Here is a 14,999-nt window from a genome sequence, read left to right on the forward strand (position 1 = left end):
AGTCAGGTTACTTGAGTTCATCAATCAATCAAACTTTATTTTTATTTAAGTGCTTTTCATACACGACATGTAACCCAAATTACACTGTACACAGCCACATGTACAACTCCCACTCACTCATGTGCACTTTCACGCAAACCCACACACTAAAATGATGGACATGAGGCTGAGTACAGATGAACCAGTTTAGAAAGCACCATCAGAGGAGCAGTCAGCACCAGGAGCAGAGAACTGCCTGCCATTTTCATTTTATGGTAATTGTGAAAACATTCAGGCAGGTCTCTGGTTTCACTGTTCATCAATTTCTATTTGACAAGGAAAAATTCTTAGAAAGTATACCAATGTGGGGGGAGTCCCTCACCCTATTACTCTCCCAACTTACACTGTCCAGCACTATTTATGCAGCCATTTTGATGTAAAACTATCGACATGAAGATACTGCTAATGTTATCAAGACTGTTCCTGAGGCTAACCCGATCCCTGATGGCACTGACTTAGCTAATCAGGGCCAAAGAAATGGGTCAAATGGTGCCACAGAAGCCTAAAACCAAATCCCCATCTTATCCTGGTGAGTTTTTACACACAACAGAAAGTTCTGGCACCTGCCAACGGAAGAGCAGTGTTGTGTGGGAGAACCCTATTTAAAATTTTACAAAGATGAGGTGAAGCTTGATGGTAAGCTAGAGCTCTTTAAAGCAGACATTGCAAAAAACACTGCTGTCATTAAAAGAACTTAAGGGGATCAATGGGCATGTACTACAAGAGATCATCTGTAAGATGCTCCGCTGCACAAACCGGGACCACAGCCAGGAGGAAGCAAATGAAGGTGAACGGCAGCGAAATTCTATTTGAAGCGGATTACAGTGATTACACTGTGAAGAGATGCAGTGTGCTTTTGCCAGCCACGAACATGGCCAGGAAGCTTGGATTCACGTCTTTTCTCATCTACTTGCCAAAGCTAGAGCACCAGAGCAATAGAGGATCTACGACACTACACAAGACTCAAAGTTTAAGCTGTGCAAAGAGACCCCTGAGACAATCCAGCACATAACTGCAGGGTGTAAGATGCTGGCAGGGAAAGCATACATGGAGCAGCAAGTGGTGGGCATAGTGTATAGAAACATCTGTGCAGAGTACGGAATGGAAATAACAAGGTGAAGGTGGGAAACACCTCCAAAGGTCGTGGAGACTGATCGAGCCAAGATCCCATGGGACTTCTAGATACAGACTGACAGAATGGTGATGGCGAACCAACTGGACATTGTGGTGGTGGATAAACAACAGAGCAAAGCCGTTGTGGTGGATATCGCAGTACCAAGAGATGGGAACATCAGGAAATTTTTTTTGTTTGTCATTTAGTTTGATTTCTGAGGGTGGAAGGGAGGGCGGCATGAATGTGTGTCTATGTGTATGTATGTAAATGTGGAAAAATACAATATGGAAATGGAAACGTACTAGAAGGATTGGTGATTTATTTTAGGGGGATATCTTGTCTTATGATGCCATTAAAGAAAAATTAAACTAAAGCAAAGCTTCAAAATTGTATTATATGTGCCCATAGGTGGGTATTGGCAGAAATTATTTATGTTGTAAAAGTCAAAATGCCACAGGTACTTTCATTATTCAATACTTTATGGGACTGCCCTGTAATAATAATAATACATTGGATTCATATAGAGCTTTCATGGACACTCAAAGACATTTTACAGTGGATTATTCATTCACTCCATACTTGGTTGTGGTAAGCTACTATTGTAGTCACAGCTGCCCTGGACAGAAGTGAGGCTGCCAATCTGCCCCTCTGACCACCACCAGTACATTCATACTAGGAAATATGGATGCCTTGCCTAAGGACACAACGATGAATTATGTGTCTTAATAACTGAAATATGAAACATGTGTCTTAATAACTGAACATGCCCAGTGTTCTTGTAATTAAGAATAAATCAGAATTACAATCAGTAAATGATATATTTGATTTCAGCAGGTCTACTTTGTATCTGGAGACACAGTTAGGTCATGTTTATGGAATTTAAAATAAAAATCTTACATTTGGTTCCTTCAAACAAAACCCTATCCCCAACCCTTGTTTTATTTAATATTGGAAAACTTGATTAACATTTGAATAATAAAATCCACAGTGAACTGCAGTGGTTTCTATAGTGATGGACTTATGCATTTTCAGTTTTGTCATAATTTTTTTTGGCGGCAAAAACCTCTGGCAACTGTCAAGCACTTCAAACCTCTGCCACTTAAATCTGTTTTTTCACACCCTGCTGTCTGTTATTGGCTCTTTCTTAACCTCTATCGGCCCGTGTCACCTGCTTTAAAGGTGGGGGTCGTCACGCGTGTCATGGTGAGAAATGCAAGTGGCAGTGCAGCCTGGAGATAGACTAGAGATTGTAACTTTAGCCACTCCGTTAACGGGGGGCATACCACCTCTCGACCTGGGGCCACACATTTCTGCCTGAACTTTGGCCCTGTGACCACACGAGTGGCGCTGGCTCTTACATGTGCACATAGACACACACAACATAACCTTCGACACCCTTCGGCTCATGGGCAGGCAGCCATTACCTGGAGATTGTATCAATGTCAGTTTGTGGGGGATTCTTGCTCCCTGGGGTAGCGGATAGGGGGCAGGCGCCTGATCTTTCTGTGAAATGTTAATGTGAAACAAAAAAGGCTGAACTTTTGAGTGTAGCAATATGTGCCGCTCGTTCATTTGAGAAATCCTATCCCTCTTACCATCAACTGGCGTGTAATCAAGCCTGAAACAAATCAGACAGCTTTCAATGCCATGCAAAGCTTCTTAAGTGCTCATTTATAGTTCCACATTTAGATCAGTGAAGCGTGCTTTACAGTATATCTACAACGCTTGGACCTCATTAGAGTGAGACAAAAATCTCCCATTCAGGCACAGTTCAAGTGTTCATTAGTGCAGGTCTGTTCATTTTGAAGACAGTAAATTGGCCAAGGAATGTGCCTTGCTCACTCCTTATCAAAGTCTAGAAGGTAGGAGTCTGGAAATGCCTTGCTTTGTTGAGCGTTTAATTTATCTGTCCCGTAATTGCACACTGTAAAACTGCCTCTTCAGGCTCCCTGTGATCCCCAATGGCCAATGTAACCATCTGGCCCTTGCAAAGATCTGAGCAGGAAGTTATGTGCGACGTCAGAGGACTGGAACTGTGATAATGGATATTTAGCCTCACATAAAGTTGGCTGATGTTTTACATATTCTGCATTGTGTTTGGTATGCGTCACTGAATATTTTGCAAGCGTGCATAACATGATTACATAAGAAAGGAGATATTTGAATAATTGCTTGGTGTCACATGGTGTATATATTGCACATTAGGAAACACATTTAGAGCCATAAGTTCATAGAACTCTTGTTCTTTGTTTAAGATTGAGCAAAACCCCCTCAGAGAAATCAGCTCACACTTTCAGCTTAGGTTGTACAGTGTTCCAAGCTGTGAGAGCACCATAACTGAAAGCTTGTATTCCCAAATCAGTTCACACTCGAGGCACAACATGATAAATGTCAGATGAACACAAGGCTTAGTAGTTTTCAACTCTCTGATGAAGGGAGTCGTTTTATAAAATAGACTTATAAAATCATCATTCAGTGAATATACAACAGGGGAGGCACTCAGCCCTGGCATACAGTTCACATTAATGGGTAAGTCAATCACAACCAGGAACAAATCTTAGTGCACAATGATTTTAAGATAATAAAACCCAAGCATTGTTTTTATTTTTTATACTGAATTTGGTAAGCGAGTGTTGAAAGAGAGCTCATGGTCTAGCACAAAGTGTTTGAAAAACAAACTCTACGGGGATGCCCTGGGAAGTCGTAGTTGAAGAAAGGATAGCTCCTGGTAATTCACATGCAGGAAACCATAACATTTTTAACCTTGTGTGTATGACCTGGGGAAGTCTAATTATACATTCATGATGAGGGATTGTTCTGTACATTTCAAGTAAAATAATATTAAGCTAATTCACTGCAAGAGACTAACCAACATGCTAACAAGCTTTGCATTCAGCTTTGGCGCACAGGTGGAAAGAATAGACCTTGTTACTTGAACTTGTATAAATGGTTCATTGAATCAGAAATTCTGGCATCTCTTTACATAAGTCCAGGTGTATAGACCACACAGCCAGGTCTTTGTCAAATACCAGCAATTCCAGTATATGGGACACCTGCTGTTTTCATCCACTTCATCCATCATTTGAACTTGATGAAAAAAATAGTTTGTTCATTTTTATGATGTTCCTATCATTCAATGAACATTCAAAAATGCTGATGGCAACAAAGATTGGACATATGAATGAGCAATTACAGTGGGGGACCAATTTGTGGGAAATGTTAGCATTATCATAAACATAGATAACGTCAGGATATAGACCTTGCTTTTCTGTACAATTATTCAAATTGTATTATATTTCAAATGTTTGCCTGAAAAATCTATTTCTCAATTATAAATGTATCATATGAAACTCAATAATTAAATAAAAAGGCCATCAGAAGGTTACTCCCTATAAGGCACGTCCAATTTGCACAGATCCCCCTTTATGCTATTGTTTATTATGGTCCCAAGTTTTCCTTGCCTCACTGTTACCAAGGCTCCATATGTCAACATCTCACTGGTGGTTTGCATGGGCTCCAAACAACAGATAGGGTGCACTGAACCTGCCATGTAAACTTTGTAAAACAGTATCGGCAGAACTATAATTATTTACTGAACCAGAGTGTGGGAACATTTTTTAATAATGGCCTATTATGTGACAACACACACATTTGCATAAAAAATATTTGTCAGTATAAAGCCAAAACAGTATACATAACAGCACTGACAACAGCACACAAATATTAGACTAAGACATCTACATCCATATATTTCAATAGTAAATATGCACAGAAACAAAAACTACAGGAGTGATTTTACCTAAAAGTAAAATTAAAATAACACAGTTCATTACTTCATTAGAAAATCATGTACTTTAAAAAAAAATCTAATTTAGACAACATGAATTAGGCCATTAAAATACATTAACAAGTCTATTCTGTAAGGACCTTTAAAATGGTGCATAATTAGGTGCTGGGGAGAAGCCAATATGATAAATTGCTGCTTTTCCCAGCTTTGCTAACTCACTGGTTTGTTTATGTCAACATTTCACCTTTAGTGTTTCGTGACCTAACGGTCCATTGGTGGTTCTGCAAAATTTAGGCCACCTTGCCATAGAACAGGCATGGCAAAATCAAGATGGATTGAAAGGGCTGGTTGGTGTGGGTAAAGAGAAAGGAGGGGGGGGTTATTTTTGTGAGCACCCCTACAATACTCCACCTGTGCCTCAGTCATACACCAGAGGACCACCCACTTAGGAAGCCAGAGAAGTCCAGAATCCCTATAACCTCTTTGGGTGGGCAATAAGGCTGTGCACTGCACTCAAATGTTTCAAACTACTCAGAGACTCAGGAGGGACGATTCTTAAGCAATACCATCATGGCATGGGCAAAGCATAGCAGGGTCTGTTGTGGATTAAAGAGGTGCTTCATCAAAACAGGTCATCTGTGGTCTGGATAGGACAGGGCTGTGTGTAAACTGGTGTTTAAAGAGTATAAAATAATAATTAAAATACATCAACACAAAAGAATAGAATTTTAAAAACATTATTTTCAGCTCTACCAAACCCTAACCACCCCATGTCAAAGATTTATTATTTAAAAAAATATATAAGGTGACCTACAGGCCTCAAAATAAAAGTCTAAGTTTCACTTAACAGTACACCCAGCTCTTCCCTCTTATCACCACCTGCAGGTGAATTTCATGGTGCATTAATAACAGTCAGTTTTGATACTAGCATGACATGGCTAACACCAGATGAATCGCAGACCTCCACATGAGATGTACAGAGGTCAAAGACATACTTCACACTCTCCAACATAACACTGTGCAGCTCCTGGAGGATCTTATGTTAACATGAAGCACTGTTCTGCTGATATCATCACTTTGCCCAATAATCAATCCTGGATAGGACATTTTATTGGCAAATTCTCCGCGCTGGTTTCCATCTCTTATAACAACAGAAATAATATTGATAATGTAATAGTATTATATTGTGCTTTTCCATGGGCTAAAAATCTCTTAGCACACTCCCTATAGAGGGAGGCCAGTCAAACATCACCAATCATTTACTTTACTCTGGTCAAACCACTAACCTTTGGGTTTGTGGGTTAATGCTCAAACCACTGAGCCACTGCTGTTCCACCTCTGACTCTATAAAACTAACTGAGTAGTGTTAGTGTATGTAGTACCCCCCCCCCCCCCCCCAAAAAAAAAAAAACAAAAAAAAAAACAAAAACACACACACAAAGTTGTGTGTGTAAATCAATCAAAATTTTCAATTCTATTTTAGTCTTTTTTTTCAATATACATTTTCTGAACTTGAACAAACATTTAATCCTGCATAGCTTGATCAATACCACATGCTTTTACTGACAGGATTGACTATGGAGCTCAACAATCTGAGAGGTCCAGTGCTTGGGACTCAGGCATAATTGACAATTACAAATGACTGAATCGATTTTGATCAAATTTGATCAATTGTACAGTCCTAGTATGTAGTGTCAGTGTCAACACTTCATTTGCAGGGTGTACTGTGGCAACATTTGTCCCAAATAATACACAAATTTCTAACAAGTTATACATGTAATAAGTGACATGCATAAGTCCACATTAGTTATCTTCCAAGACAAGTGTATCATCCATCATTTCTGGGTATCAAATATAGCGAATGAAAAACAGACGTTGGGGTTTAAATTGCCTCTTGTTTTCATGCAGTAATCTGAAATGTAAATGGACTTAATGGGAGCGTAAGGACGAGTGTCCTGGCTGTGTTTGCTTGTATCTATCTTGTGCTTATATGAGTGTGAGTGATTGATGGCCGAGCAGAGAGGTGAAGGCCTCCTCCCCGGTGGTCTGTCTGGGCTCTTAGCCACTGTGCAGCGAGCGCTGCTGCTGCTATCCCTGACCCACATCACCACATCATTGACACTAAACCGACCGCCAATCTGCCCCTGGCTCGCTGCCTGCTGCCTTTGGCTGAGTCTACAGTGGAGCCGTGTGAATTATCACCCAACTTCATTACTAAGACCAAACAATTATGCAGAGAGCTCTATATCCACAAACTACAAGATACAGTTTATTTATCTGTGGTTATTGTTGAGTGGGCTGAAATTTTTGCTTCTTCTTAAACACTGTACACAGCGCCGCATGTTCTGTGGTGCATGTGTTAAGTGGCAAACATGGAAGGATAAAACAGCGCAGGAATACTATCCCATATTCAAATAAACAGAGGTGTGTGGGGTCTGAAGAACAAACACACATTCATTAGGTGTCTCAGACCTGTCATGTCTGACCAAAGATGCAAAGTCTGTCCCGTCTTTCTGTTCACTTTTTCACACGCAGAGTTCCCCATTACAAAATTGAACAGCTCTACTGACCCATTGCATCAGAGGGATTTGGTGTTTAAACCCTCCATAGGCTGCTCACTCGTTTACCCAAGAAACCTGACTGATGGATTGTATTGTTTGGCCTTTCACCGCTATAATTGGCTCTGTTGTATAGGTTAGACTTGGGATATATTCTGCAGACCCTAAACATGCCACACATGGCCTGTGGGTCATTAACACTCATATCAGTCCAAGGCCCCCGTAAATGGTAAAAGGTTGGGGAGTGCACGTCACTGCCGGCCACAACAGCCGCTGGACCAGAGACATACTGATCTTGCATCCAGCTCACAACACTAAATATTTAGCCAGGGCTCTGCACTGTGACACATGGCCAGTCCAAACAGCACTCTAAACAATTATCGCTGGCATCATCTGTGTACTGTTCTGCCTCCTTCATATATGCATGTGTCAAGTGCACTTTTCATCACCAAACAACCTTGATATTTAGTTAAATTTAAATGTCACTTTGAACATTCCCACTGATAACATAGAAGTAATATGAAATATTATCAGACTGCTTGTTGCTGCATTGTCCACATTGCCATCTAAGGGAGGAGGGAGGGGATGATGGGGGGAAAGTCATTTAATCATTGTACTGTATTTATATTTAGTATTGCTTCCGTATTTATGGTTCTAACTTGACTATTTTAATGATTTTTTAAAATGTCTGTATGTCTTCCCTATATGACTTCAGTGCTGTAGCCCTATTGCAACTGAAAAACTGAATCCCCTTCAGGATTAATAAAGTATGTATGTATGTATGTATGTATGTATGTATGTATGTATGTATGTATGTATGTATGTATGTATGTATGTATGTATGTATGTATGTATGTCTGTCTGTCTGTCTGTCTGTCTGTCTGTCTATCTATCTATCTATCTATCTATCTATCTATCTATCTATCTATCTATCTATCTATCTATCTATCTATCTATCTATCTATCTATCTATTGCACACTTGTTTTGCAAAGTTTATAACTTAAAAATTCTAGAGTCAACAATAACTAAGACTGGAGGATAACTAGCCTCTCTGGCAGCAAGAAAAGTTATCACACTTCTCTGCAAACATTTGCCTAAAATTGCTTCCTTTTTTCTGAGTGTGAATGTCTCAGGATGTTCACAGTTTATGTTGTTGACACTAGAAAAGCAAGTCTAATGCCCTCTTCAAATCTTGGAATACAAAAATATTGAAATAATATTAATGCCTTGGGGCAGCTGGGACAGAATATCTCAAGATCAAAAAGATCTTTACATTGCTGTGCAAGGACACAACATTATGCTCAAATGAGCTAGAATGAAACTGCAATAGAAAACCTTCTGATTTAGGCACAAATGTTTAATGGGCCACTGCCGCCACAAGTCTTATGAATAACAAAATCTTGTTGTGTCCCTTTAAAATTCACGTTAAAGTCAAAGAGATTAGAAAAACAACAGAAACAGTGTATGCTTTTTGTGACTCAGAAGTGAGAAATATAAACTATTAATAATCTGTTTAAATCATTCAAACTGATACAATAAAAATAGAAAATAATAGCCAAGGCTCAGGATTAAGTCCTACACTTGCTCCAATTAAAGACAACTCTGCTGTGCTTCCTGTTTCCTGTACTATTCATTTGATGTGTACAGACATCATTCCATGTTGTTTCTATCCAAAACGCTGACACACTGCTCCCTAGAGGAAGCCCTATCCTCCCCTGGTCAATGGTGGTACTGTGTTTTCACAGTCAGTTCATTTGGCGATTTGATGATGGCACGAGCACTGGTGCACACCGAATCCTCTGGATCAATAATGAACAGATCCTTAGATTGCATCAGAGTGTTTAGTGGGTCCTATCTAAAGAAATGTTGTCTGCAACGAGGTTTATGGGGCAGCAATTCTCTTTTTTTTAAAGAAAAATGTATCTATTTTAGCTATTTTTCAACTTTTGTTAGGACGTTGTAAGATTAAATGGTTTCCACAAATATGACGTAATTGCCAATTTGCCATCAAATAAATAATGGCTTGAACTTGACAAAATATTAACAGCTCCAGAAGCTTGAGCACTCTCCCATAAACCCAAAGCATGTATAATATGTAAAATCGTCCAGCATAGTCCTGACCAAGCCTTGAAAGTCTCAAATGGGTTACCTCTGCGACATTGAAGGATGGGTCAAATGCAGAGGACAAATTGTCTACAGGGAGAATAAAGACTATCTTTAAAATGTAACCTTAATTTTCCATATTTTAAAAGTCCCATATTACGTAAAATTGACTCTTGCAAGTGTTTAGTCATGTAAGAATGTTGCTACCTCATCAAAAACATATCTGGAATTGTGTTTTATTTCATTCACACATGTTTGAGTAACACTTTATTATTACTCTGTCTACATCTCCAAAGCTCAGAATGCTTTGTTGAATTCATGAAACGGTAGCTTTCAAGTTAACAGCTCCATTTACCTTTAGTTAAATTCCAGGGCTGAAATTATCCAAATTATTCTAGTGAAGGTGTATGAGGTTTAAGCAGGTCTTGTATGGAGTTTAAAAACACCTCTTGTATTACCACATGACATCACAAGGTGGAACAAAGTGGAAGAATGTTTTCTGTTTGAGAGAAGAGCTCAGTCTAAATATGCAGGGCTTGTGAGTTAAACATGTGTGAATGAAAGAAGACAAAACTCCAAGTATGTTTTTGATGAGGAAACAACATTATAACATAGATCAGAAAATAGTGTAATATGGCGTAATGACTTCCAAATATGTAAGGTCTGTAATAACTAGCTCTATATAAATATGTATAGTTGACAGTGTCTACAGTCTTTTCCTCTGAAATCCATGACTTGTGGGATGTTGATCGACTGTATAACTGTGGATTGGTTTGTGGTCTGTGACACAAAACCTTGAGAGCCTCATTACAATACAAAGGGGCTCTTTTGAAGATCTTAACAAGATGTGTTCTGTTTGTTGTGATTTTGTGGATGCTCAATCATTATGTAATCTCATAGTTTTAAACTTCTGACCTTTTGATATCTGTATTCTGGATCTGATGAGAGCAATAGAAACAGCAGCAGATATTGCCTAACTTGCTAAAATAAAAGACACAGTATAGCAATATGTAGACATCACGTTTATTTCCCTTGATTCTAGTAAACCAGTGTGAGACACATTTTATTAAGTCATGTATAATGGTTGTTATGCTGCCCATTTCACTAATTAGTTATGAAAAAATACACAACATATTTAAATAACATTTGAACTTTACTGATGGGGTTAAATACCACAATACTGTCCAGAGAGAAAATATATAGAACACAGTGTTACTTGTCAACAGTTGGAGCTACTTTTAATACACAAACAAAGTATAGTGTCATAATATTCATAATTCATTCATAATGTCATTTTTGCACAGGCTACATAAATAATTCATAAAACACATGGTTATTGTCATGATTATTTGAACGAATACTGGAACTCAGAACTTCAAGGACTCTTTTGGTGGGCTAAATGTACCACAGGAATATGAGCAGAGTTCATTTAGCAAAAGTCAAAGACTGAGCAAAACACATTTATTCTTGAGAGTAAATAAGAGTCTTCTTATGAGACTGCAACTGAACTGTAACAGTGTAGAAAAATACTAACTGTATCTCACAATAATTATAAGGCTGCTCTCTAATACTGCAATATTAGACATATATGTACCATTTAGAAACAACTTCGATCGTGTACAATCAAACACAAATAATAGTTTTAATAAACATATGTCATGTGATCTGGACGATATGGACTCTTACATTCAAGGTGTACTTTATTGACACCGCAGAGGAAATATGGACTCTGCAATTGACCTATCTCTCAGTGCTGCAGGGGCACCAGATTTTAAATGCTGTAATAGGGCCGACTTGCAAAGATTAAAACAATAACATGTTTTCAAAGCAGCGGTAAATACTCCATTTACTTGTAACACATTGGCCCTGGGTCACAAGAGTCTTCCACTGAACTGGAGCATTCCACTGCAGCTGTCCATCAAAATGGGTTTATGCATCTGGCCCATGCTCTTTAAATGAGTAAAATGGCTCGGTGTGGTTCAATCGCATGTATAGGGATCCTAGATGAGGTATGATGCACATCCCTGTCTCTACACAGCTCCGATGCCACAGGTGGGCAAGTTTTTGTGTGTGTACTGGCGTAATCCATCCTCCATTCAAAGCAAAAATTCACCAGCTCTGGTTAACCAGTTTTAAAAAATGTGGCTCCCCATTAGACGCAAATGGTGTGCATAGACTTGACTCTGGGTGCTCGTCCGGGGAGGGAATGGTATTCTGTGCCTATACTTTCACAATAAGCCGTTTATGAACCTTGTTATAGAATTTATTTTATATGTTTGATGTTTTACTGATACTGGTTATCCATAGACTATAAGTCTGTCTTTTTCAGAAAGAAACATTTACAGAAATTGGGGCATTAGTGCAATGTAGGCCTATTTAAACAATTAAAAGTTATGCCCATCAACTCAAAATATTCAGCCATTTAGTTAACAGAACCTAACTTAATGCATGGCTATACTCTCAGACACACTGGATCGATAAATGAGGCCAATTATTGTTGACACCATGCCCTGGCACAAAGGAAAACTTTAAGAGTCAAAAACACTCCTGACTTACACACACAACTGAGGCCAATTTAGAGACAGTCACCCATGAAGTGTCTAATGTACAAAGATTAGCAGTAGGACACAAAGAGCAAAATATGTACAGGTACGGTCAGGTGTTCAGACTCAAGCATTTCTAAACAGAGGATTTCTAATCATATATGTTTATCTAACACATGGTTCAATCTAGTGGTCCCCAACTTTTTTCCTTGGATCCTCCTCTGCTTGAGCTGGAGGCATGGCCCCTTGCCCTCTCTTCAATATATCACAAGAAAAATATGATTCCTATACAACAACAATTTGTTTTAGACAAATAAACAGGAACCAGAGTGTTTCTGTCCAATACTATTTTTCCAATGCTCAATATTTTTGTTAAAAAACAGGAACGATAATATATTTCAGAAGGCTTAATGAACCACTGTTATAACAGTGTACTTTCCTGTCTCAAGGACAGTTTGTTCCTAAGTGAGACTTCAAACCATTTCCCTATCATAATAAAAGGCAGGTTTCAAACTAAAACTTGCACAGTATATGGAGCACAGAAAAATCCCTGCTCTGATACTGCTTCTATCGTCTGTTGGAAAATGATCACAATCGCAAGGAGCCCGTGCAAAGCAATATTTCACAATTGGCCACAAGCCATGCTAAACCATAAAGTCTTCAGAAGATGCAGTATAGCATTGCATGATCAAACCACCATCCTCCAGAGTCAAGCTGAGGACCACCTTGAGAAATACTTGTCTTAGTAATGGCACCATAATACTTTCCATTTGCAACAGTGAATTACACTACTGTTCTGTTTCAGTTTAAACACATTTCTGACACGTCTATTGCAAATTCACAATTGGTACTCCATTTTACTCAGGACATAACAGCGACTATTAGGTAAACATGTCCTCAGCATATTAGTGAGTTGGGCTGGGTGATATTGCCTACTCATTAACAGATGTGTTATAATCATTTTTTAATCATGGACTAAAAATTAACCATTCTATCTTCTACTAATATCATTATTACCAATGTTTATCAAAGCTTTACATGTAAAACAACTTACCATAACCTAGCCATAACGTATCCATTTTCAGCATTTTTGTTCAATATTTAGTAAAGGTTTATAAGCTGCCCTTATCCTTTTTTTTAAGAAACAATTTTAATCATTTTTAAAAGAGGGGGTGTTTGTCAAAATCGATTCTTTTGAGCTTTCTACCATGTTAGAACATGCTTCCGTCTCCAAAAACATGCTTGAAGAGGTTTTAGATGTCGTCCATGCACGTTTCAATAATCTAGCACTCTCCTCTAGGCCCTATTCGAACCCTCCTTATAGTTAGCTATAAGATTCTGTCCAATGCTCAACCCACAAGTCTATGTCATCCATGTTCCAACACAACAGTTCTCCATAATTCTACAAAAACATGATACAAAACTGCACACAACAACTTGACCAACCTGATGCGATGTGCAGTAGTTTCATTAGCGGGATGCACATTGATTGTGTTGTGGCAGAGCTCTGAAGGGGGAGTGATTTAGGGGGATGCACAATTCATACACAAAGTAATTCAAATAAACTTGCCTTGCCTTGCAGTTCATCTTCAATTCATTCAATAAGCATGCTTCACACTTCATCTCAATGCATCATGCATCAGTACTATAAGCAGGTGCGATTGTAAAAAACAGACCATCTAGATGCCCCCCAGTAGGCTTATTTGGATACCCAGAGAGATTTTCAAATGTAGGCCTACCTGCTGGAGAACAAGAGAAGCCAAACAGGAACAGATGGATCCAGGATGGCGCGGTACTGGAGGGAAGAAAGGGAGAGCATCCACAGTCAGGGACCACCATCATTGCTACCCACACAGACCACATTTACCACCACACACCCATCCCACCAAATTCATTTGCTCCCAATAGTAATGAATCTGCAATTTGCACACATATGTCTGATGCCTTACATGGTACGACTTTGGGGTCTGTTTAACCCTGACGGAAACATTTACAAACAAGTGACCACAGCGCGTCACCAGTCTTTGCATTAGGCTCGCACTGGTCTCTGAGCTCTGTGCTGTATTACAGGGTTCACACAGATGACCAAAGAATATGTGACAGTGACAAAATGGAAATAGACTTCAAAAAGGGTATTAACCACAACTAACAGCAATGGTCACTTTAATGTTTACCTTGATTTTGGCCTACAAAGAGATTTAAATTGAAAGGTTAAAGCACTTTACTGAATTCTGTGCAAACATCTGGAAAGTCATCTCTTGATGAACAGATCGCTTCTTCATGTTTTCAGAGATTGAAAAACACAAACAGTAAGAGGGCACATTGTCTACTTGGCTTGAAGAGCCCAGTAGGTGTCTATTGCCACCGTACCAGGGAGCCCTGGGTGGCTTCAGTTACTCATGCCATGTGTATACTAGAGCCAAACAAGGCCTAAGGACACTCCGGGGTGGTACAGAGGATCTGCAGGAGCAAGTGTGGTCTGTTGGTTGAAGCTAGTGATTTAGAGGCTGTTGATACTGGGCAGACAGCCCAGCCTCAGTCACTGACTCAGTAGAGATGACGCTGCGTAAGTCACTACACTTAAAATGTCCTCATGTGTTTAGATTTGTTCAAGTGGAAATCAGGGTAACTCACACAGCTGTGAATTGCTACTGGATCTGATTGGAGTTTTTCGTTTTCGCTTTTTCTCAAAGCTTTCATAACAGATGGTAGGGCCTCATTAAGCTGTTGTCAGGACTATTAATGGCATTGTGAAGACTTTCGGAGGCCAGTGTGCCTCAGGGCTTACGATTGCCAAACAGGACTATTAAAAAAGGTGTGAGAGTAACATTGCACTGCTGTGTGCTACAAGTTG

This window comes from Periophthalmus magnuspinnatus, chromosome 1 (genome assembly GCF_009829125.3).
Source record: "Periophthalmus magnuspinnatus isolate fPerMag1 chromosome 1, fPerMag1.2.pri, whole genome shotgun sequence".
Lineage (NCBI taxonomy): Eukaryota > Metazoa > Chordata > Actinopteri > Gobiiformes > Gobiidae > Periophthalmus > Periophthalmus magnuspinnatus.